The sequence below is a fragment of the Protopterus annectens genome, chromosome 11.part0 (assembly GCF_019279795.1).
Source record: "Protopterus annectens isolate FY-2018-M chromosome 11.part0, PAN1.0, whole genome shotgun sequence".
NCBI lineage: Eukaryota > Metazoa > Chordata > Ceratodontiformes > Protopteridae > Protopterus > Protopterus annectens.
In genome coordinates this window covers 1350617822-1350641214 of record NC_056745.1, presented here as the reverse complement: position 1 = coordinate 1350641214, position 23393 = coordinate 1350617822, and the positions used below count along the sequence as shown (strand labels likewise).

Here is a 23393-nt window from a genome sequence, read left to right as displayed (position 1 = left end):
ACCACAAGAACGAAAGTGCAAAAACACGAAAGTTGACATGCCCGACAAAGCACAATCCCAACAGTTAACAAAACAAAAAAATTTGCTGTACCAAACAACACACACACACACAAAACAAGAACACCAGAAACCTTATAAACCTACACTAAACCTTACATACACAACTATCTATGCACTAACCTTAACCCAAACCCTAACTCTAAGGTCGTCACTATCGTACACTTACCTTACCCGCACCCTAACCCTAAAGTCCATCACTATCACACACTTACCTTACCCATACCTTAACCCAAAAGTCTGTCACTATCACACACTTACCTTACCCGCACCCTAACCCTAAAGTCCATCACTATCGCACACTTACCTTACCCGTACCTTAACCCAAAAGTCCGTCACTATCACACACTTACCTTACCCGCACCCTAACCCTAAAGTCCATCACTATCGCACACTTACACAGTCGCGCTGAAATGCAAGCAAACGTTTCCCATGTTGGTGTTTTCGGTGTCGGGGATTTCAACTTGTCGGGTAGTTGCTTTGTTGGTCTTCTGGTGTCTGTGATCTCGTTGTCAGTCTTGTGGGCTGTCGGTTTACTGAAGTAGATCTATATATATATATATATATATATATATATATATATATATATATATATATATATCTATATCTATGGGTACACTAGACAATCTTGACGTACTGAAATGTCAAATTTCAGTATGTCGAGACTGAATAGTGGAAAGTGTAGTTACCCAAAACTACACTATGCCGAATGCGGAAGTGTCGAATCCACAAATGTCGAATCCGCAGCTATCGTGGTGTCACGTTCGTGACATGTGGTGTGGTTTGTGGATTTATCTGGGGTTTCAGGTAAGTGTTGTTTGTTTGAGGATATTGGGTAGGGATTTTAGTGTGTGTGAATGTGTGCGGTGTTGTTTTTTGTGTGTTTAGTGCGACCTCGGAGTTAGAATATATAAGTGGGGGATGTGTGTGGGGTGCATGGGGGCTTGCCCCCCTGCTTATAGGTAGGCTAGGTGTGTTTGTGTGTGTTATGTTTGTTTAGTTAGGTAGGTGTATGTATGTGTGATTATGTTCTGGTTTGTGTGTGTGTGTGAATGGTCGTGGTTGTGGTATTCGTGGTTATGGGTTTTCGACTATTCAGTCTCGAAATACTGAAATTCGACATTTTAGTACTTCGTGATTGTATAGTGAATCCATAGATATATATATATATATATATATATATACATATATATATATATATATATGTATATGTATATGTATATATATATATATATATATATATATATATATATATATATCACACACACACACACACACACACACACACACAAACACACACACACACACACATATAGTGAGAGAGAGAAGATCAATATAAAATTTTTAGCTGGTGTGGGGGATTTTTTTTTTCATTTTTAAAATTTGTGTTTGCTGAGTTGTCTTTTGATGTTTCCCCTTTTTAATATATAGACATACATCCTGTAATAGATATTATAGATGATGCTTGATGAGATCTTTTGTACTGTAAATCTTTGGGTTAGTGCACCATTTCCATGAACAGTTAAGTTTAAATCTAACAGTGGATAAGATACAAATAAATTCTCTAGTTTTAAATATTTTCAGAGTTCCTTAAAACTCTGATCAAGCTTTAATTCTTAGAGAAGCCACAAATAACGCAAATATCAATGACTTAAGAAATAAAGAATATTGTGCAGCACTGTAGCAGAAGTTTCATATTATTACATGTGTGTGAAGACAAGCACACTATAATGACATGCCTCAAAGCAAGTACATTTTGAACTGAAGGATGGCAATATGCTTACCTGTCATCATCTAAAATTAAAAAGAAATGAGAAAGCCATGTAGTTCTTTTGAAATAAAACACTAGAACATGCAGGTAATGTAGCAGATTTTATTGATATTGTTAAATAATCTTAGCTCTTAATGAAGGGCTTGTAAAGTCTGAAAATGGTATTTTGACACCTGTGATAATACAATAAAAGGTATCACCCCACTTCTGTATTCTAGTGAGTTTTGTCATTATCTGCTAAGGCTTATGATGTCTACGTTGCATCTGCTGTGACAAAATATTGTGCAGGATATAATACAAATCTCTAAAGCTATCAGCAAACAAAAATGGTTACTTCTTTAATCTAAAGTAAATTTAGAATCAAACTTAAATGCTACAACACATAAGTGGTCTACTGTCATTCATTTCTTCAGCTATTATTTCAAGGGTGAAGACAACATTCACATTTAAGTTAAAGCGTTTACAGACTGAATATTTCAGATATATTAGTGACAGAAAATGACACTAAGTTTATATAGTTTGTATAATCTTCCATTTCTCTTTGGAACATCTTCATTACTCTCGTCCAGCCCTTGGTATATCGAAAAATACCTTCTGATAAAATTACTGTATTTCCGTACTGTGCATTCTGAAAGCTGTAATTATTGTTCCCCTCTCTACCGTCTACCAGTAGAATGCTTAAAGAACTTTCAATCCTCCTAATAAAGAATGTTTTGTTAGATTAGGTAAGAATCCTCTGGAAGCTTCATCCATTTAATTATCTTCTGTTAGACTCAAACTTTACTTGTTCATGTCTTATACTCTTCTTCTCTGTTTCCTCAGTCAATGCCGCATGCAGAAATGCATGAGAAAACATGACTTCTATGTGCTACACATGAAGGCCTTCAGTTACAGCTCTGCAACTATATCTTCTGCCAACCCATGTGTTCCAAGTGAAGCAGAATAAATAACAAGTAAAAACTTGCCAGAAATAACTGGATGTTTGGTGTTTGATTAAGGCGGTGAGCTAAATATTTATATATGTCTCAGCCCAGTGGAGCAAAAGCATTACAGCCATCTGTACTACAGGCAACCCAGAACTATATTATTAATCATGCTAACACTTCCCATGGCATTTGTGTGCACTTTCTATGGCCTTCATGAACTATGTAGATGTGTAAAAGCATCCTGCACCCTATGCTCAGCATATTGCCAGTCCCAACTGTGATTCATAGACAAGAATGAGGTATCGCTGGGGGTTTTCTAATAAAATGTCGACGTAGAATTGTATGCCTATGAATTATTCAAACTACAGATGTTCGTATAGTTCATATGTGTGCAAGCTAAATGATCGAATGTTATATTTGTGAATGTACTGTGCATTCGCAAATATGAATGTTCAAAGGGATGTACAAGGATCGCGGTACAGTGAGGTTAGGGAAATACATCCCTTTCCTCACTGTAGTGCGATCTCGGAGTTGGAATATATAGTTAGGGGGGCACAGCCCCCCACAGGGGGGTGCAGGGGGACTTGCCCCCCTGTATAAACAGGATGTTAGGTGTAGTTGAAAGGGAGTTACGGCAAGGATGGCATTGCTGGTAAGTGCAGTAAAATGTTGTGTTCAACATTTTCGGCATTAACAGCTGATTTTCGAGATTAGGACCATTGGGTGATGTGTACTTTTGGCTAATTAGTTCACTGTTAAGTACCATTTTTATTTTGAGTTTCGATATTTTAATAGTAAACCATTGCTGGGAGGACGCCTTCCCTATCCTGCATTCCTGAATGGTGCACAGGCACACATGGTTTGCTGTAGCAATTCAGGTACTCCTGTGCTCAGTTTATAAATCTGTGTAGTTTGACAGCCTCACACAGCACACTACAATATGGTAGCATAGCTTTTTACAGTATGACTTACCAACTATGTGTAGCTTCTTCATAAGGCATATTGTGCACAGCTAATCTGCCTTACTTCTGTACAATGCTGTTTGGTGTCCTAATTAACTGTGATCCATAAGGAAGCCAAAATCAATTGTCATGGCAGCTGACTATGGTTTATTTACATATTATGAATAACATACCAGTATGGAAGAGAGATCAATGCACTGGCAAGTACAGCACTGTTATGTAGTCCACCATTACTGTCCTGTACGTCTTCTTTCATCTTTTCCCGGTTAGGGGTCACCACAGTGGAACTCCGGTCTGCTAAATGATTGGCAGTGGATTTTTATGGTGCCAAGTTGCCAGCCCGATGCCCAACCTTCAAAGAAGGCACACCATTCACGCATGCACCTACCTGCATGTCTTTAATATCACTCAACCACGGGGAGGACATGCAGACTTCACACAGAAGGTGCTCCAGCCAAGAATCGAACGGGAGAACCTCTTGCTGTGAGGCAACAACGCTAACTGCTGCACCACCATGGCCTATTACTGTCCTGTAGGTAAAGCCTTTATATCAGTAGTGCTGGCTTATTAAATGGTGTATAACTGAGGTCTGGTTAATCACATAGGGCATAGGTGATTGGAGCACTAGCCCTATGCTGTGGAGCATGACCACGCAAGATGGGTCCATTACACAACATGTTTCATGAATTACAAAAGGCTTTTGTACGCTATTCTGTAGCTTACATGCCTTAAGCCATGGTACATGTGCTTTATGAATATCATTCTCTAGTTGCAAAGAAAGAAAAATGAATCAGTACAACTTACTAAAGGAAAGTTAAAAAGTTACATTTCATTTAAGTATCATATTATATTATGCATTATACGTCATGTGTACTTATTTATTCCTTGAAACAACGTGACTTTTTTTTAATTTTCTCTAATAGCAACAGAGAGTATTAAAATATTTTATGGCAAACATTCCAGCATATCAAAGACCATTTTTATTTAATGCATTTGTTATATGGGTAAGTCTAAGTACAAGTCACTCTTTTTAGTAGTACCCTCACCATCTGGTTAACAGATGCAGTTAGTCACCCAGTTTTCATGTTGAGACTAAAGTACCTGAACTTAGGAGTACAGGAACAAGTTCTTTAACAGGTCATTTTTAATTCATATGTGTTACACAGCCATAACTTTCTACCTGTGTATCTCAGATAAATATGCTAAACTCCCAGGCATGCATAAATTCTAACTTCAATATATATATATATATATATATATATATATATATATATATATATATATATATATACTACACTAGCAGACATCTGTAAATATGTTATTAATTCCTGACCCATTGCTGGACTTCTGGGTTGCCTGTAGTACAGATGGCTGTGATGCTTTTGCTCCACTGGGCTGAGACATATATAAATATTTAGCTCACTGCCTTAATCAAACACCAAACATCCAGTTATTTCACAGTTCTTGAAGACTGGCAGAATGTTAAAAAGTACCTGACACAGACTTTAATTTTTTTTCTCTTCAGTAAAATTAATAAAAGCAAAACTAGCAGCAACTTTTTTGGTGCAGCACATGCAAATGTATTAATTCCTATCTGCTAAAATTCTGTCACTGTACCCTTGCAATAACAGCCATTCAAATAATGCAAAAATGATAACAGCTGAGAGGACAAAATACTGCAGATAAAATAAAATAAACGCAAATGGTAATTTCCATACTTTAACAGAGTTAAGCAATGCAAGCAGTTGATCATTTTTAAATTTCTTAGTCTGAAATAATTTAAGGCTAACCAGCTTACATTTTTTCACGTGTTTATCAACACTAGTAAATAATATATAGGAGGAAAGAACATCACTGTTAAAAGTGCAATATCATTCATTTCTTTAGTACTACATTCAAACATACACCTCATCCAAGATAGGTGAGGAAATAAATCCATGAATGAATAATTCAATGAGATAATTAATGCTTTGCTTGTTCAGAAATTAGATAGATGATTTCATCAAATAAGGCCTCCACTTTAAACTTATCTTTTCTTCTCAACATTCTTTTCTTCAAGGACTTGCACAGGCAAGCCCATTGTATTCCACTTGGTCTTCAGCCTGTCTGCTGGTGTTTCTGCTTTCTTTAAAGTCCAGAGCAGCATATGTGAGGACAGGGTGGTCATTCTGCAAAATACAGAGACAAACGTAACAGGCAGAGAATCTAGAACTGTAGCAGAGTGTGCATTTCTGCAATGGAAGTTCTAAAATAAAACATATTTTACATTTTATGGATAACCCATGCCAGAGTCTATATGTGAAAATATCCCAAACAACAAACTAAAACAATGAGTGAGAAGGCCACTGAAAAAACAATCAGTAAAAACAAAATGAAAACTCCAGCAAAGCTAGAACTTCCACTGAGTGACCTCCTAAACCTCTTGTATCAGAGGCACATGGGATATATGCAAATGATCCTTATGAACATCAGGTGTTTCAGCTCATTGGCGATTCTGAATGCCCATGACTTGCTTTGTCGTTTTACTGGATAATTTCAGGCCATCTGTTCTCTTTGATCTTTTCTGCAATTGGAGCTACTTTGGCTTCTGCTCTTATGTCCTCATTTCTTTTCTGTCTCACAGAGTCCATCCTGACATCCTTCTCAGGCACTTTATTTCCATCACCTCTAGCTTCTTCATCTGCTCTGCTTTTACTGCCCAGGTTTCTGCACTATACAGTTGTACTGGTCGCACCACTGTCTTGTACACCTTACTTTTCAGCTTCTTTAGTATTCTTCTGTCATAGACTACACCTGACACTCTATGCCAGTTAGCTGCAGCCCCTCTGATTCTAGCTTTGCCCTCTTCTTTCAGGCTTCCCTTCTCCTCAACCACCCCTCCCTGACACTTGAAGCTATTTACCTGTTCCTCTATCGTCCCTTCTATCTCAATTCTCAGCTTCTTCTGATCTCCCAAATTTGCTGCCATTACCACTGTCTTATCTCTGCTTAGTTTCATCCTATCTGCCTTCAGTTTTGCATTCCATTACTTTACTTTGCTGGGGTTCTTGCTCAAAGTCTGCCTGTAATGCCACATTATCTGCATACAGCAACTTTGTTGATCTGTCCCCTCAAACCTGTTTGCTAATGTAGTCCATTACAACTATGAACAGCAGCGGGCTCAGAGCTGAACCCTGGTGTACACCCACTCCCACTGGGAATCCCTCTGTGAGGCCAAACACTGTTCATACTTGAGGTGTTGGGTTCTTGTACATAGTCTGCACTAATTCTACCGGTATTTCTAGGTCTTCAAACCACTGCAATACTGCCCAGATCATCTTTCTTGGGGCCTTGTCATATGCATTCTCCAAGTTGGACTCTTTCTTCATCTCTAGCTTCTTCTCAACTGTCTGTCTCACTGCAAACGTTGGGTCAGTTGTGCTGCATACTGATCTGAATCCGAACTACTCATCTACCATCTTACATTCTACTATGCTACATATCCATTTATCAATCACCCTCTCTATAACGTTATTGCAATGTGATAGGAGTTTGATTCCTCTGTACTGCCCACAATTATGGATGTCCCTTTTGTTCTTGTAAAGTCTTGTCAGTTCTAAGTCACAATATAAGTACTGAGTAATATATACATTTCTATTTTCCATATAAAATACCATGTAAATTAAACTGGAGGCATTAATCAAAGAGCACTAAAACAGTTCACAATTGCTGGCTATATACAAAGTTAGCATTTTTATTTTGATTGGTGTTGCTACTCCTTATCTACATAAGTACAAAGTCACTGTGTATCTTCCTGTTGATCAGTGTGCTTACATGTCAAATAACAATGTAAGCAGATAGTACTGCATGTTTATGTTACTATAGTATATAATAAAACAGAAGGTGGTGAGACTTAACTTAGTCTGAAATACAGATAGATAGATAGATAGATAGATAGATAGATAGATAGATAGATAGATAGATAGATATAAAGTGAGAGAGAGATCTTATATGCATATGTGGGATACTACATTTCATTAAACACAATAAATAGGTTTTCACTAAAATGCCAGATCCATACATGTACACACACACACACACACACACACACACACACACACACACACACACACACACACACACACACACACACACACATTAATCTATCTATCTATCTATCTATCTATCTATCTATCTATCTATCTATCTATCTATGATATATATAATTATAAACATCCTTTGATGCCTTTATGGAGGAAGCTTTAAAATTAATTTTCCCCTTCCCTCCCATGGTGCCTTCATCAAGGGTGGTTTGTAATTTCATATTCTGCTCTGTTTTTCCATGGTCCATATACAGCAGCTGGAGTCTGTGGCAGTCTCTATAAATTTGGCTGCTAACTGAGTACTTAAAAATAAATAAATAACTCTTAAGAAGCTTCTCCTAACAGAATGGCACAGTATGCCATCTCCTAATTTGCCTGTTGTTAATACTGGGCAAACAGACCAGCATATGTAAAAAAACAATAAAAAACACCCCTGATAAAGGCACTATGGCAAGGAAAATTACTTTTAAACCTTTTTCAATAAAGGCATCCACAGAGATTTGTAGTCATAGATAGACTGATAAGTGTAGCCACTCACATCAAACCAGTCACCGTCTTTTGTATGGTATGTATATACATATATATATATATATATATATATATATAGAGAGAGAGAGAGAGAGAGAGGAGATATGAGACACTCTTGGAGCCACACTGATCTCTTATTGTAATTCAAGTAAGATATTAGCAGCAACAGTAACTTTAAGCCCGGCCATTAGTTAAACATCTACCCCCATAAAGTATAAATGTTTTCAAAAAAATGATGTGAATGTTTTGAACAACAGCATACCATACTTTGAAAATATTACAATGAAAAATAAGATCAAAAAGCCAAATTGGCCATCAGTGGGAGTTTTCCAAGTGTTCCAAGGAAAGACGAACAGCAAAGGATAAAGAGAATAGAAAAAACATGTCAACCTGAACACAGTTTCAGATAATAGCAATGGCAGATAAGGAGGCATATTAAAATCCGCGGTGCAAAGAAATGGAAGAAGAGAAAGGGAAGGGCACGAGATCTGTTTATAGGTTCATAGGTAAGTAACAGATTAGCTGTCCTTATGGGCCATGTTACACCGAGACAATTTCCTTTTTAGTGCTCAAATTAGCCTATCCCATTTGGCTGGATACCGGTTTACCCACCCCATGATTGACAATTATATATTATTTCTAATGAAAATAAGTGAGATCATAAGTGGGATCATACCATAGATAAATTGGGATTAAGCATTTGAGAGCTGCATCTGTCCATTAGTAGTACAAGGGCCAGTACTGGGATAAATCTTCATTTCCCATCCATAGATCCAAGTTTGCACTTGAATATGGACAGGGATAAACTTTGTTTTATGTGGATGGCGGGTCTGTTCCAGAGCAGCGGTATCCACTGCGAGATATACCTGTCCCTTCAAATATTCTGTTGATGTTATAGAAGAGGTTTAGATCCTAGACTGAATACTTTTCATGCCATTTGACTTGCTGATGTACAGTAAATTCATCAGTACATGCCTTATATGCCTGACAGAGGTCACTTCTTAGCAGTAGGATACTGAATATAGTGACAGGGCTTTGAATTGCATACTAGCTTTACTCTGCTTCTAGTTATCTTTCTAGTACATATCCTTTCCAAGCTTAGAGTTCAACAGCCACGTGTACCTTTGATGTTGGTTGTCTAATGTGTCACCCCACCACTGTTTTTATTCCCCAAGCACACAAGCAATAATAATGTAGTACACAGAGCATGGTGCTTGTGCTGCAATATCCAAAAAAAGACAAATCAATTAAGCACTTCAATAGAGTGAGACCTGTTCTTAACAAATGTTAAGCACCTCCTGCATCATTTGTCAATATTGGATGTCATGCTAGGCAGTTAAATTTGCCAGTATTGGTCAGCAAACAACAGCAGCAGAATAAAAAAACAAAACTTTGTTTCTTCCTGCTTCCTGTGCTGGTAATGGGTCCTTGACTTTGTGTAATATAAGAGAGTAGGTTACTGATTTTCTGACAGAGCTTGCTAACTGGTTTATGACTTTGATGGCAGTCTACATATCTCTCAACCTGGAAACATCAAAAATCTGGACAAAGACCCAAGAAAAATAGGTAAAATCTGTACACTGATTAACATAAAATTTGCATACATAATTATGTAACCCCCACCTATTCCAATGGAATTGTGGGATACCAACTTTCAAATGCAAACTGAAGAGCAGCCAACCAAAATATGGCCCCCCAAACCCTGTAGTAAATGCTAACCATTTTTTTGAAATGTGTAGCAATGATGTTCACTTGGAAGATGAACCTTAGGATTCTGTTTTTGGTGACTTGTAGTATGTGGGTTTTATGGTAAAAGTAGGGTATTTACTGGTAGGCAATATTCTAATCTTAGCAAAAGAATATTATAGTTTGCCAAGTCATTTTCTATGGCCTACTGCTCAGTGGTATAACTGGAATTTGTGCCACCTGAGGCTGTCTTTGAGTTTGCCACCCGTCCCCCTTACAAAATCATGGTCAAATGGGGCCCCTCTGTACACAGTCCTCCCCCTGCAGCCATTCCAATGTCCCATTACTTGGCTATTTCACCTCATTTACCATAAGCACTGTAATGTGCATACTGCTTTACATCTACAGTGATTATTTGGATTTAATTTAAAACTTTTATTTTACATTTTATAGCACAAGCACTAATAGACATCTGCTAAACAAAGCAATACAGTCTCACAATGAAAATAGACTTAGCATTAAAACTCATCTACCCTTGAAACTCACACTCACTGAAACAGATTTGAAACCCACATTCAAAGAAAATGCATCTAGCCAGTGGCGGATAAAGATTATCTTTGGGCTGTTTTCAAATTATATGTCCTTGCACATGAAACATACATGTGTTCTTTGATACACCTTCCTGACTGTATCAAATTATATTCCTTGTATAATACAGCACACTTGTTAGAGTGAGTTTTAAATTTATTGTTTTGAACATTTTTACAGTAAGCAATGAATCAAAATGCATGAACCAGTAATGACAAAACTGCCCAAATCGGAACATTTCCATCATGAAAGTCTACTCAAACTTCTACAAGCCACCAGTATCAATAAATATGCACAATTTCTACAGACGTAAAAGTCATCTAAATAATTCCACATTAAAGAGATCTGTAACTAATGAACAGGTTGCCGCTAGCAAACAACTTTATATTTCATTGTTTCATCTGCAAATAAAGTGCCTGTTGCCCTTGAGGAATAAATTGCCTATGTTACATTAAAGAAATAAGATAGTAATATTGCAATATGGAATGGATGGCAAACTGATAACAGGTTCATAGTTACTAGGTATCTCCACCAAAGAGGACATTCTCAGGACTGCAGCATCCACCCCCTTTAAAAGTACAACACAGTACAGTATCAGCAATCTATTTATATACTTTGGGAGTTGAACCCACAGCCTTCTGCATCAAAAGCAAGTATTCTACCTGTTGTGCTACAAACACAAACAAATTTGGCACACGCAGCACTAAACTTCTCTCCCCCTATGCAGCTCAGGAAATATGGAAAAATCCAAAATGTACTGGGGGAGGGAGAACAAAGGCCAAAACCAGGGACTCATTTTAAATATTGCTTGTATAATCTTAGACAAATTACTAGAATAAATGTTTTGTATTACCATGCACTTCCTGAAAGATAGGAAGACTGAATCTTAAATGACTATCATTATTTAGTGGATTCAGTTCTCACTGATTTGCCAGAAAACCACACATTTAAAGAGGAACAGACCACAAGTATGAGCCAAGCATTCCAGGCATAAGTCATGGTATAGGTAGATAATTTAGGCTCTTGCTAGCTGTACCTAAGGTACAGAGTTTGAGTCTGGGTAACTCTTAACCACCAGTTATACGTAACTGGGGAATGTTACTTACACACACACACACACACACACACGCACACACACACACACACACACACACACACACACACACACACCTAATGCCATTCAGCTTACTTAAAAAAAAAGAACTAATTCTGCTGTTAAATAATGTCATTCAGCTTACTTAAAAAAAAAAAGAATGACATCTGTTAACTGCCAAACACACAATCTGTAAATGTAGGCTGCCAACAGAACTAATTCAGTTCAGCTTACTTAAAAAAATGAACTAAATCTGTTAATTAACTGCCAAACAATCTGTAAATGCAGGCTGCCGGAAACAAATTTGTTAAGTGCCAAGTGCAAATGTTGCGAGTTGGAGCAGAACTAATACAGTTCAGCTTACTTAAAAAAAAAACTAAATCTGTTAACTCCCTGGCTGTGTTCTACATGAATTGCAAAATGAACTGGCACCACACCTGTGTGCCCTGTTGAATCACAGCCTCACTTCAGGCTTTGTCCCCACCAAATGGTGCACTGCTACAGTCATCCCATTCCACAAAGGGGGTGCGACTACGGACCCTGAGAACTGCTGTCCCATTAGCCTGATAAGTCTGGTATGTAAGGCTATGGAGCGCATCATCATGGACCTAATAAATAGGGACATAGGGAATCTCCAGACTATAGACCCCACACAGTATGGATTTGTGAAGGGTAGATCATGTCTGCTCAACCTGGTAGACTTCTTTGAGTCTGTCACCAGAGCTGTGGATGAAGGCAAGGTAGTTCACACAGCCTACCACAATCTGGCTAAGACCTTCGATACAATTCCTTACTCAGGAATCATAGATAAACTCACTAAACTAGGCATCAACCCCTATGCCACAGGTGGGTTGCAAACTGGCTTACTGACAGAACCCACACTGTGAAAGTAGCAGACTCCAAGTCAGACTACCAACCAATCATGAGTGGAGTTCCACAGGGTTTGGTCCTAGGTCCTCTCCTGTTTGGCATCCACTTTTCTGAAGTCCAGCCAAAACCAAGGGACTCTGGCAGACCAAGTTTGCAGATGATTGCAAGCTAGGAGCTATTATTAGCTCACCAAGTGATGTTGACATTCTACAGAAAAGCCTCACAAAGACTAATGACTGGTGTCAGAACCATGGCTTTAAGCTCAATGCCAAAAAAATGCATCGCCATTCCCTTTGGGAAGAACACAGTACTCATGAACTACCGCATCAATGGTAGTCCAGTGAATCTGGGAACACAAATGGATAGCAACCTCTCTGTTGACAATCACATTGGCACTGTGGTCAAAAAATCCTTCTATGTGGCACTTCTCATTTCAAAGGGTTTTGCATTTAGGAAGAAAGAAGTAATTTCTCTCTCTACTACAATTATTGAGTACAATGCCCCTTTTGGCATGTACCTCACTAGACATATGCAACAACTAGAAAGGCCACAAAAATATCTCACAAAGAGGATCCTAGGCCTTAAACACCTGCCCCATGCGGAAAGACTAAAATAACTCCAGCTTTTCTCGGTATCATATCGCCTACTTAGAGGCAATCTCTGCTTGACCTACAAAGCCATGTCAGACCCAGCACTGTTAAATATGCTACATCTAAAGAAATCCCAATCCCTCCATACCACACGCTCCAGAGACCTCAACCTAATTTCCACAATCAACAGAACTTGCTGGAGAGACAGGTTCCTAACCCAGAGACTTCCTATGCTTTGGAATAGACTTCCCTTACACGTCAAGCAGAGCATCTCACCGGCCATCTTCAAGAGAAATCTTGACGAGTGAATGGGAAGTAGAAGGTTCACCTTGGGAATCACGTCAGTGGCCCTGTCGGACAGAGGCACTGGTAAATAACATTGGGCGGCATGTTGCCAGGGAACCTTTTGGGCTAGGCTTGTAAAGGCTCCAGGGCCATTAGCCTAGTACACTCCTATGAACTGCCAAACAATCTGTAAATGCAGGGCAGGCTGCCAAGTTACACACAGCAGAACAAGTCTGTTAACAGCCAAGTACAAATGCCGCGAGTTGGAGCAGAACTAATGCAGTTCGGCTTACTTAAAAAAACAATTAAATCTGCTGTTAACGAATGCCATTCAGCTTACTTAAAAACAAGAACCAAATCTGCTGTTAACTGCCAAATAATCTGTAAATGCAGGCTGCCAACAGAACTAATGCAGTTAAGCTTAAAAAAAAAAGAACTAAATCTGTTAACTGCCAAACAATCTGTAAATGCAGGCTGCCAAGAACAAGTTTGTTAACTGCAAAGTACAAATGCCGTGAGTTGGAGGAGAACTAATGCAGCTTCAGCTTACTTAAAAAAAAAGAACTAAATCTGTTAACTGCCAAACAATTTGTAAATGCAGGGCAGGCTGCCGAGTTACATAGCAGAACAAGTCTGTTAACTGCCAAGTACAAATGCCACAAGTTGGAGCAGAACTAATGCCATTCAGCTTACTTAAAAAAAAAAGAACTAAATCTGTTAACTGCCAATCTGTAAATGCAGGCTGCTGAGCTGGAGCAGAAATGCAGAACTACGTACAAGTCTGTTAACTGCCAAGTACAAATGTCAGTAGAAATAAATCTACCTGCTGTAACTGTTCAGCTAATCTGTTAACTGCCAAAAAGCAACACTCAAGTACCCATAAATGTAAATGCAGACTGCCAAATTGGAGCACAAATGCAGAACTATGTACAAATAAATCTGTTAGCTGCCGAGTGCAAATGTCATTTAGCTTACTTAAAAGAACTAAGTTACAAATAAATCTAACTGCCGAGCACTAAGTACAAATGCCGTTTGGCTTACTTAAAAGAACTAAGTACAAATAAATCTACCTGGAGGAAGAAAGATGTGCTATGTGCTGCTGTTCACTGTGGAAAGTTAAATTATATTTTGCCCTCAAAACTGGTATTTGATCAAGTCTCAGATCATAACCCTTTGTTATGTATTCTTGGCATGGTTACCCAGATTCACTTCTCAGGCTTTGCTCTTGCTGTGAATTTCTTGGCGTTCCGTGTTCATAGGTTCATAGGAGTTTTGTAGGCTAATGCCCCTACAAGCCTAGCCATGTTATACCCGAGTTACCCTTAATGACCTTGGTTAGATGGGCATTATTAGCAGAGCAAGTCTAAGGTCAGCATCAACTACCTCTGCCCATGAGGGGCATTAGTGCTGCCCCAAGATCATACCTCTCAACTGTAGAGATTTTCACAGAATGTCCAAATTTTTGTCTCATATTTTTAATTTTTTCCTTATTGGTTTTGTAGCAAATCACTGACATGTTATTGAGGACCGAAGTCAGAAAATCATGACAGACATTTGAGTTTCAGACTCCACTCTCTTTAGAAAATTCATGCTAATGCAAAGCATGTTATGTTATCAATTTTCTACATTTATAAGAGCAATATTTAAAAATTGTCCATACTTTGGGCCTTTGTCCCACCATTATTTATGGCTTTGTCCAGATTTCTTGATCTAAGAGGTTGAGAGCTATGCACACGATGAATTTGAGGTCTCCTATTTAATTGTCCAGGTAGCGCTTGAATGTGGTCAGAGAGGGGCACTGTTTTATGTGAATTTGGAGTCTATTCCAAAGGAGTGGCAATCTCTGGGAGATATGTCAGTCTCTACAGCATGTTCTGTTGATGCCAGAAGATAGGTTAAGATCCCTGGAGTGATTGACTCTTGTCCCATTTGATATGTGAATTTACAGCATTTCCATTAGGGCAGGGTCGGAGACTGCACCGTAGGCTAGGCACAAGTCGCCTCTCAGCAACCTATAAGATATAGTGTACAGTAACATGGTTTTCAGTCTGTCCACATAAGACATGGTTTGGAGGCCCTGAATTTTCCTTGTCAGAAACCTCTTTGGTCTTTCCAGCTTATGCAGGTGTCTGATGAGGTACATTCAAAACGGGGCATTGTACTCTATTATTGGTCTAATGAGGATCGAGTACAGTGGAGTTATAACTTCCTTAGACCTGAATGCGATGCTCTTATTTATGAAATGCACAATGTAGAAGGCTTTCCTCACCACTGTGGAAACCTGGTGATCAAAGTTTGGATTTCTATCAACCTGAATTACTAATTCTCACACCACTGGGTTTGAGCTTATGGGGTGCTGTCAATACTGTAATTAGCAGGGTGTTCCTCTTTGCCAAAGGGGATAATAATGTACATTTTGCATTTAGCTTTAGTCCATGGCTTTGACACCAATCGTTTATCTGTGTTAGCCCCTTCTCTAATATGTTAACACCCAATTTGCAATCATCAGTGAACTTGGTAAGCCACAGGTTATCTACTTTAGCCTGGACTTCTGAAAAATAGATTCCAAACAGTAATGGGCCCAGCACAGAGCACACTGGTGATTGGTCTACTGGTACAGGTAAGGTCCCTGACTTTAACAGTGTGTGTTCTGTCTGTGAGCCAGTTAGCTACCCATCTAGTGACATAAGGGTTAATAACCAACTGAGAGAGTTTCTCAATGATACCTCAGTGTGGAATTGTTTCAAACGCCTTGGCTAGGTTAAGATAGGTGGTGTGCACTGTCCTACCTTCATCCAGGGCTTTGGTGATACTCTCAAAGAAGTCTACCAGGTTTAGCAAGTACGATCTATTCTTAAAGAAGCTTAACTGGTTTGGGTCAAGAGTTTGAAGGTCACCTATACCCTTGTTGATAAGGGCCATGATGATTTTTTCCGTGGCCTTGCAAATGAGACTGTTTAGGCTTATGGGTCTATAGCACCACGAGTCAGTTGATGGGCCCCATTTATGCTAGGGAATTACTGTTGCTGTCCTCCATTTAGCTGGAACATGGTCAGTTTTCAGGCTGTGATTAAGGGGAGTGTCAAGTGGTTCCACTTCTTCTTGTTTTAGATTGCTGAGTAAGTAGTCTGGGATGTTGTCTGGTCCCACTGAGGCCATGTTTTTGTCCTTGAATAGAGCAGATATAACCTACTCTGTCGAGATATAGGGGGGCTCTAGTGTCAGGAATGCTTTGGGTTATGGCTGGTGGAGACAGGGGGGTGAAGTTTGTGCCAAATCTGTCAGCTGGCAGGATGGCAATTTCCTCAGGTACAGTATGAGTGGTACCTTTTAACTACTAGTTCAGCACATAGCTGGGTATTCCCTTTCAGATTTTTGATGTAGCTAAAGAATGTCTTACGGTTATCCTTAGCTACGGATGCTATTTTACCTTTGTAATTAGTTTTAGAGGGCTTTACAAGATATCTGATTGGCGTGTTCAAGGTGTGGAGGGAATTTGTTCTCTGCGGAGTCAGTTCTCTCTCTCTCTTGATGTTAGACATCAGTTTCTTCTTCTTGTTATATAACCTATATATATTTGAGGTCCACCAGGATAGCTTGTTTTTTGGGAGGACCAGGTTTTGAGCTGGACAGTTACAGCCTAGTCTATACAGTTGTTTAGGTGTTTACACAAGACAGCTGTGTACACCACTGCATATAAGTCATTGCTGACTGTGTTTGCAGGGGGTTTAAAACTTTTTATACTATCGCTTAGTAGATTCTAGTTATCTTTGGAAAAATTGCTTAGTTTTATTGCTCCTGTGGGGATGTCAGGTGCAATAGTTACTTTGAACAAAACTGATTTATGGTCTGACCTTACAAGGGAGGGCACTACATGGGGGGACGGGGGGGGTGCAGTGACCCACCCCCCCATGTTGGTCAGTACTAAGTCTAGGACATTTGAACCCCTTATGGGGGTGCATACTACCTGCTCCAGCGCATCTGCATTGACAAAGTCCAGGAACCTCTGGGTGATCATGTTTGTGTTCATGTATGTCACCCAATTGATGAAAGAATAGTTGAACTCTTCTGTGACCAAAGTGTTTTGCTGTATGGTGAGTGACTCCAGTAGGTCCAGGTAGGCGGTATGTTTCTCTTGGCTCATGGTGAGGGACCTATAGCTAACAATGCTATGGTAGGGTATTTTGCCTATAGTTAGTTGGACCTGGAGTAGCTCAATAGAGTCATACTGTTTAACCAGTCTCAAGGTGTACTTAGCTTTAATGAAGATGGATACACATCTGCCTTTGGTTCTTTCATGCTCATTCTTGTTTTGAGGTCTGCACAGATGCATGCAGACTCTTAAATGAATACTGGTTCTCTTAATCCCTTGACATGATGCAGCAGCACCCTCAATATACACAGTACTCTGTTTTTTCATCTTGTATTCTTTGATTTTATTGCCATTTCCACTGTGTCAGTATAGAGAGTAAGCAGACGTTATATCAGGGAGTCCATGCACAGTCTGGCCTGCCTTTGTATCAGAAAGTTATTTGACATTATACTGTAAGATATCTTAAAGAATACATGATGCAGGCTTGAGCAGGCCTGGGAGCTGTAACATAAATGTTTAACAATTGTTTTGTTACATTCTGCCTGCTAAACCTGGTGGATTTCTTCAAAAATGTGACCAGGTCCATTGACAAGGGCAAATCTGTGCACAAAGCATAACTCGACTTGGCAAAGGCCTTTTACACAATCTCATACTCAGGCATTACCAATAAACTTAGCAAACTGAATGTAAGCTCCTTTGTTGTAAGACGGGTTGCCAACTGGCTCACAAACCAGTCACACACTATCAAAGTGGGTGACTCCGCATCAACCAGCAGACCTGTCACCAGTGGGGTGCAACAAGGGTCTGCAAACTGGGTGCAATTATTGAATCCCCAAATTATGTCAGTATACTTCAGCAGGGTTTTGCACAGAATAACAACTGGTGTTTTAGTCATGTCTGAAACTGAATGCAAAGAAATGCATCATCATTCCCTTTGGTAAAAACAATGTCCCATCACACTATCAAATTAACAACAATATGAGATCTGGGATCACAAGAAGACTGCGTCCTTACCTTTGACCACCATGTGTCTACTGTAGTAAGGAAGGCTTTCTAAGTAGCACACTTGATTAGCAAAGGCATCGCCTTTAGAGCGAAGGAGGTTATAAACCCTCTATACTCATCACAAATCAGGCCCATAATTGAGTATAACTCCCCCTTCAGCATGTACTGTGCAAAGCACCTGCAGTAATTGGAGAGACCTCAGAGGTTTCTAACTAAGAAGATCTAGGGACTCCAGCATGTGCCTTACACAGACTGACTAAAGTCCCTGTCACTATTCTCAGTATCATATAGACTTCTTAGGGGAAACTTATGCCTAGCTTACAGAGCAATCTTCTACCCAAACCTAATGAATTTGCTGCACATCCATAAGTCAAACGGGACTAGAGCTACCTGTTCCAGGGACCTAAATATGGCCTGAGACATGCATAGGATGTGCTGGAGGGACAGATTTGTCTCCCAGCGACTGCTGTGTCTTTTGAATAGGATGCCAATTCATGTGAAACAGAGCATCTCTATGACACTGTTCAAAAGGAACGTGGATAAGTGGATGGGGCACCAAAAATTCTTACCAGGGATAGTGTCCACAACCCTCCTAGACATGGGCAATCATTAATAAATACAATCCTGGGTATTGACTAGAGTATCTATGGTATTACATTGGGATGAAACGGCTAGGCTTGAAATGATCTCTGGGTCGATAGCCTAGTAATCTCCTATGATCCTATTTTAATTTATGTTACATTTATTCATTACCTAATGCAGTTCAGGGCAAAATAAACAATACCATTTGTTTTCCTTCTGACAGCCTAAATTTAAAGGGACAAAATTCAAATAATGATTTTTTTCTGAGAAACTCATGAATAGAGTTCCAACCAGGAGGAGAAGTAATAGCAGCAGAAAAATTAGTATGGGATGGTGATCATGTCAGATGCCTGAAGGTAAGCTAGCATGTCAGAAATTATCAAGGAAGTAAGTGGAATGCAATGATATACAGAAAACAAGCATCATATACAGAAATGTGAAATGATTATTTCATTTTAATGGCAGTCAGTAAGACTTTATAAATAGTACTGTATGCATTTATGGAGACATCATCAGCATAATGACAGGAGTGAAGCAGATCACAGAAAGGCAACAGAAATGATGCAAGCAGCATATTAGAAAAATAGAGAATGGCAGTAAAAGAGCTTGACATGTATAGTGTTAAGAAAAGGAGGCAAAGGATGAACACAAGAAGCCTTCAAGTACCTCAGAAATTACTAAAGCGCAAGTACTTGACATAACATGCATGAGAACAAGATTACACAAAGGATGAAGAGCTCATGGGGCAAAATAAAACATTATTTGACAGAAAAGACTGTGAATAATTGGAACAACCTTTCTGAAAGGTTATTAAGGTCAAAAACAGTAACAAAATTCAAAAATACATGGGAGAAGATTAATGCTACCTTAAATGGACAGGTGTGTGGACAAGATATTAAAGTAACAGGACCTGCATCTTACCCAGGTTGAACATAAAATAAAATAAAATTTAAAAAGGCAGATCAGTTGTACATCATAATTCTTATTTGTTTTCAAAATACTTATTTCTTTGTTTATTTAACTTAAACAAAGAGTCATAAAGTAATTATCACACATGACATAGGTCAATTATAAATTGGGATATCCAGTTCTGTCTCATTGTATAAAGCTTCAAGCTTTTAGATTTTTTTCCCTTTTTTGCTTTTTATAAATATGCCCTTGCTAAGCCATTATATGTGATTACTTTCTGTGCTGTCATCAATATGTCTATTCCTTTCTTCAGTCTTATTTCCTGCTTTTCCAGGACTATTACTTCAAGTGTATTAGTTCATCTATGTTCTTATGTTTGTGCTTTATATCTTACTTCATGGTAAATATTAAAGGAAGTACAACATACTTTTTTCTCCTAATTTCCATATAGTTTGTATACCTAGCTTCTTTACAGAACTTTCATTCCTTTTTCTGCAATGCCACGTCCCTCTTTATTTCTAATTATTTGTTTTATTACCTCCGTATTTTGTAATTTTATGTTGCCTGCTGTTTTTTTTTCTCTTTTTGCTAGTCAACTTTTTACAACTTTTCAGTTTACTATTTCAATTTCTCATTTAGTTTTTACAACTCTGTCTCAGATTTTTTGATTATATGTATCATTTTCATCACAGAGAGGACAGTTGCTTAAAATCCAACATTAAACCACATTATACCATGACCCCCCCAAAACGTGCACGCTGATTGGCCAGCGTGCACATTGTAAATCGAGTTATACTAATGGAAAAAGGTCCGGTCGCCCGGACATTTTTCCATTAGTATAACTCTATTTTTTAAAAGTGGGGCCTCAGTTATGGGTTTTGGGAAAAGAACTTCCTTTTTTCCAGTGAAAGGATGCAGACAGTGAAATTTTTACCTGGATGATATTTTCATCCTTTTCCATGGTAATGACACAGAAGACTTCTTACAGTTTCTAAATGGTACTACTGACTTCTTGAAATTCACTTCTAATTTTCACCTGTAGAAATCGATTACCTCGATGTAAAGTTGAGAAAGGAAGGAACATCTACACATCTTGTGTTTACAGAAAGCCAACTTACTGTAATTCGTTCCTGCACTTCACAAGCCACCATCCCTTCAAACAAAAGAAATCTATTGTGAAGGGCCAAATGGTTAGGGCTGTTAGAATGTGTAGTGATCTTGACACCTTTGTGCAACATGTTCCTTAATAGGGAATCTCATTGATGAAATTAGGCTTGAAGTTACAGCCAAAAGGATAAACGGGGTTTATAAACCTATCTTGCAAAGCCATGTACTACTTGACCTTAGTTCTAACAACACACTACTGTCACCCATTGAGTGTTCTCTCCTAATGACATCTCTCTGATCAACCATGTACGCGATTTTGCCATTAGTTACGTCCACATTTAGTCTTAACACTCAGACTACCACTGCATTGATTAAGAAAAACTGGCAATTTATCTTGGGAGTCCTGGCCTCTCTGAGAAATTAGGCCCCTGTCCTAATTTTGTCTTCAAGAGGAACAACAATCTTAAGGAACTTCTACAGAGGGACCTAACTAAAAACCTTTAACATGTACCCATGTGGTTTTGCAACTGGTGTTACAAAATGAAGGTAGGGCAGACCTACACTATAAGGGACAGGAAGTTTTAATCCAAGCTCCACTCAACTGTGAAAGTAGATCAGTTGTATACCTGGCTCTTTGTGATTGCTGTCCCTCATTTTATCTGGGAAAGACTGATCGCAGACTTAGGGACCGTGTCTATGAGCATATGTATGCAATTAAGAAAAAAACACATTGCCAACCACCCTGGGCACTCTTTCGTTTATGGCCATAGATCAAGTGACCAATAACATCCGGGAGGCCCAATAACTTTACTCTTAAGTACGTGAACTGGGGTTTATTTAAAACTGTAACATCTCAGCAGTACTCAAATTGAGGAGCTATTTAAGGTAGTACCCCTTTGTAGATATTCCTTACTTTCTTATGCATACATAAAGACTTTTTTTAAAACATACAAAATTTTTTTGTTTCTGACTTCATGTGACGTGCCTTTGTTGTAGCACCTCTCATGTTAAATATTGCCTAGATTTTAGTTATTATTGTTGTTTATACAATAATATCTTTATAATTATGGTTCATACTTATAATGGATTATCATTACTTTTTTACTAAGATTTAATCCATTACTGCATATTATACTTTTTATGAGTTGCTATTTGAATGACTTTTTATGTTGAATTTTTACTTTAACGTTATGATTTCTTTCACATATTTTAAGAATTTTAAATATGTCATTTTAAATTTTATGTTTATTTCTTTGGTAACATTCCACACTTTGAAATGCTTATTACTAACATGAATTAATGTTTGCATTTTCTCTTTGAGGAACAAGTTGTTCTTGTGAAGGCTTCTACTTGTTTACCAATTACTACAATGAGTTTCACCTTACCATGTTGTCATTTCCCTTTTGCTTTGTATACCTCATTGTTAATTTGTTTTCTCTGAGGAAGCTGCACCTTTGGCGCAAAGCGTTTGTGATAAATAAATTCGTTAAGACTACCTACTTGTTGTTGCTGGTACAAGGGCTCCGTGGTACGTTTTTGGATTCCAGTTGTTCTTGTCTTTTGCATTTGTCTATTTTTAAAACACTTTCTCGCTATGTTAAATGGGTTTAACATAGCAAGACAGCTTTAAAATAAGCAACGGAGATCTCCAGACATCTGCGGAAGGGCAGTAAACAGGCATTATACTATGCCATTATTTAAGAAAAGTAATAGTTTCTTTTCTTAAATAATGTCATGGTATAATAGCAATAACCCACGCCTGGCTTCGCCCTCGGGACCAAACCACGCCAACCGTGGGTAAATCTAGCATTACCCACACCCAGGCGTGGGTTATTGCTATAGTATACCCTTAACACTCCCCATATTTTAAATGAGTATTTCTGTATTCAGTAATTAAATTACTTTCATACCTACATTAATTTGATTTTTTAGGTTTCCAATTAAAACAACACTTTTTATTGTTTACCCATATAAAATGTTTAAATATATGTTTGATAGTCATTAGCCTGAATCACATGCTCTTTCTACTTCTTTGTGTTGCCTATTTACTCACAGAGATAACTGGGACATCAGCACCAAGTGCCTTTGGTTTAGACAACCAATTCATCTGGCCCATATTGGGTAACCTATTGGTGAATAAAGTTCGTACTTGTCAAGCTTTGACTGCCTTGGGTTCAGCTGGCCAATAATCAGAGTACTTTCATAGGAAATCACTGTTGGTGAGTTGTGCTGGAAGTAATTCCCTTTTGGGGGGAATTC

The 23393-nt window shown here is 38.5% G+C and overlaps 1 long non-coding RNA gene across 1 annotated transcript in view; it reads right to left on the bottom strand.

Moving 5' to 3' along the window:
• Positions 1–5076: 5076 nt before the first annotated feature.
• LOC122814875 overlaps positions 5077–23393 on the bottom strand; it is a 128452-nt gene continuing 110135 nt past the window's right edge. The window contains exon 6 of the long non-coding RNA XR_006366923.1: positions 5077–5884. This is a non-coding gene — a long non-coding RNA (uncharacterized LOC122814875). The remainder of the gene's footprint in view (positions 5885–23393) is intronic.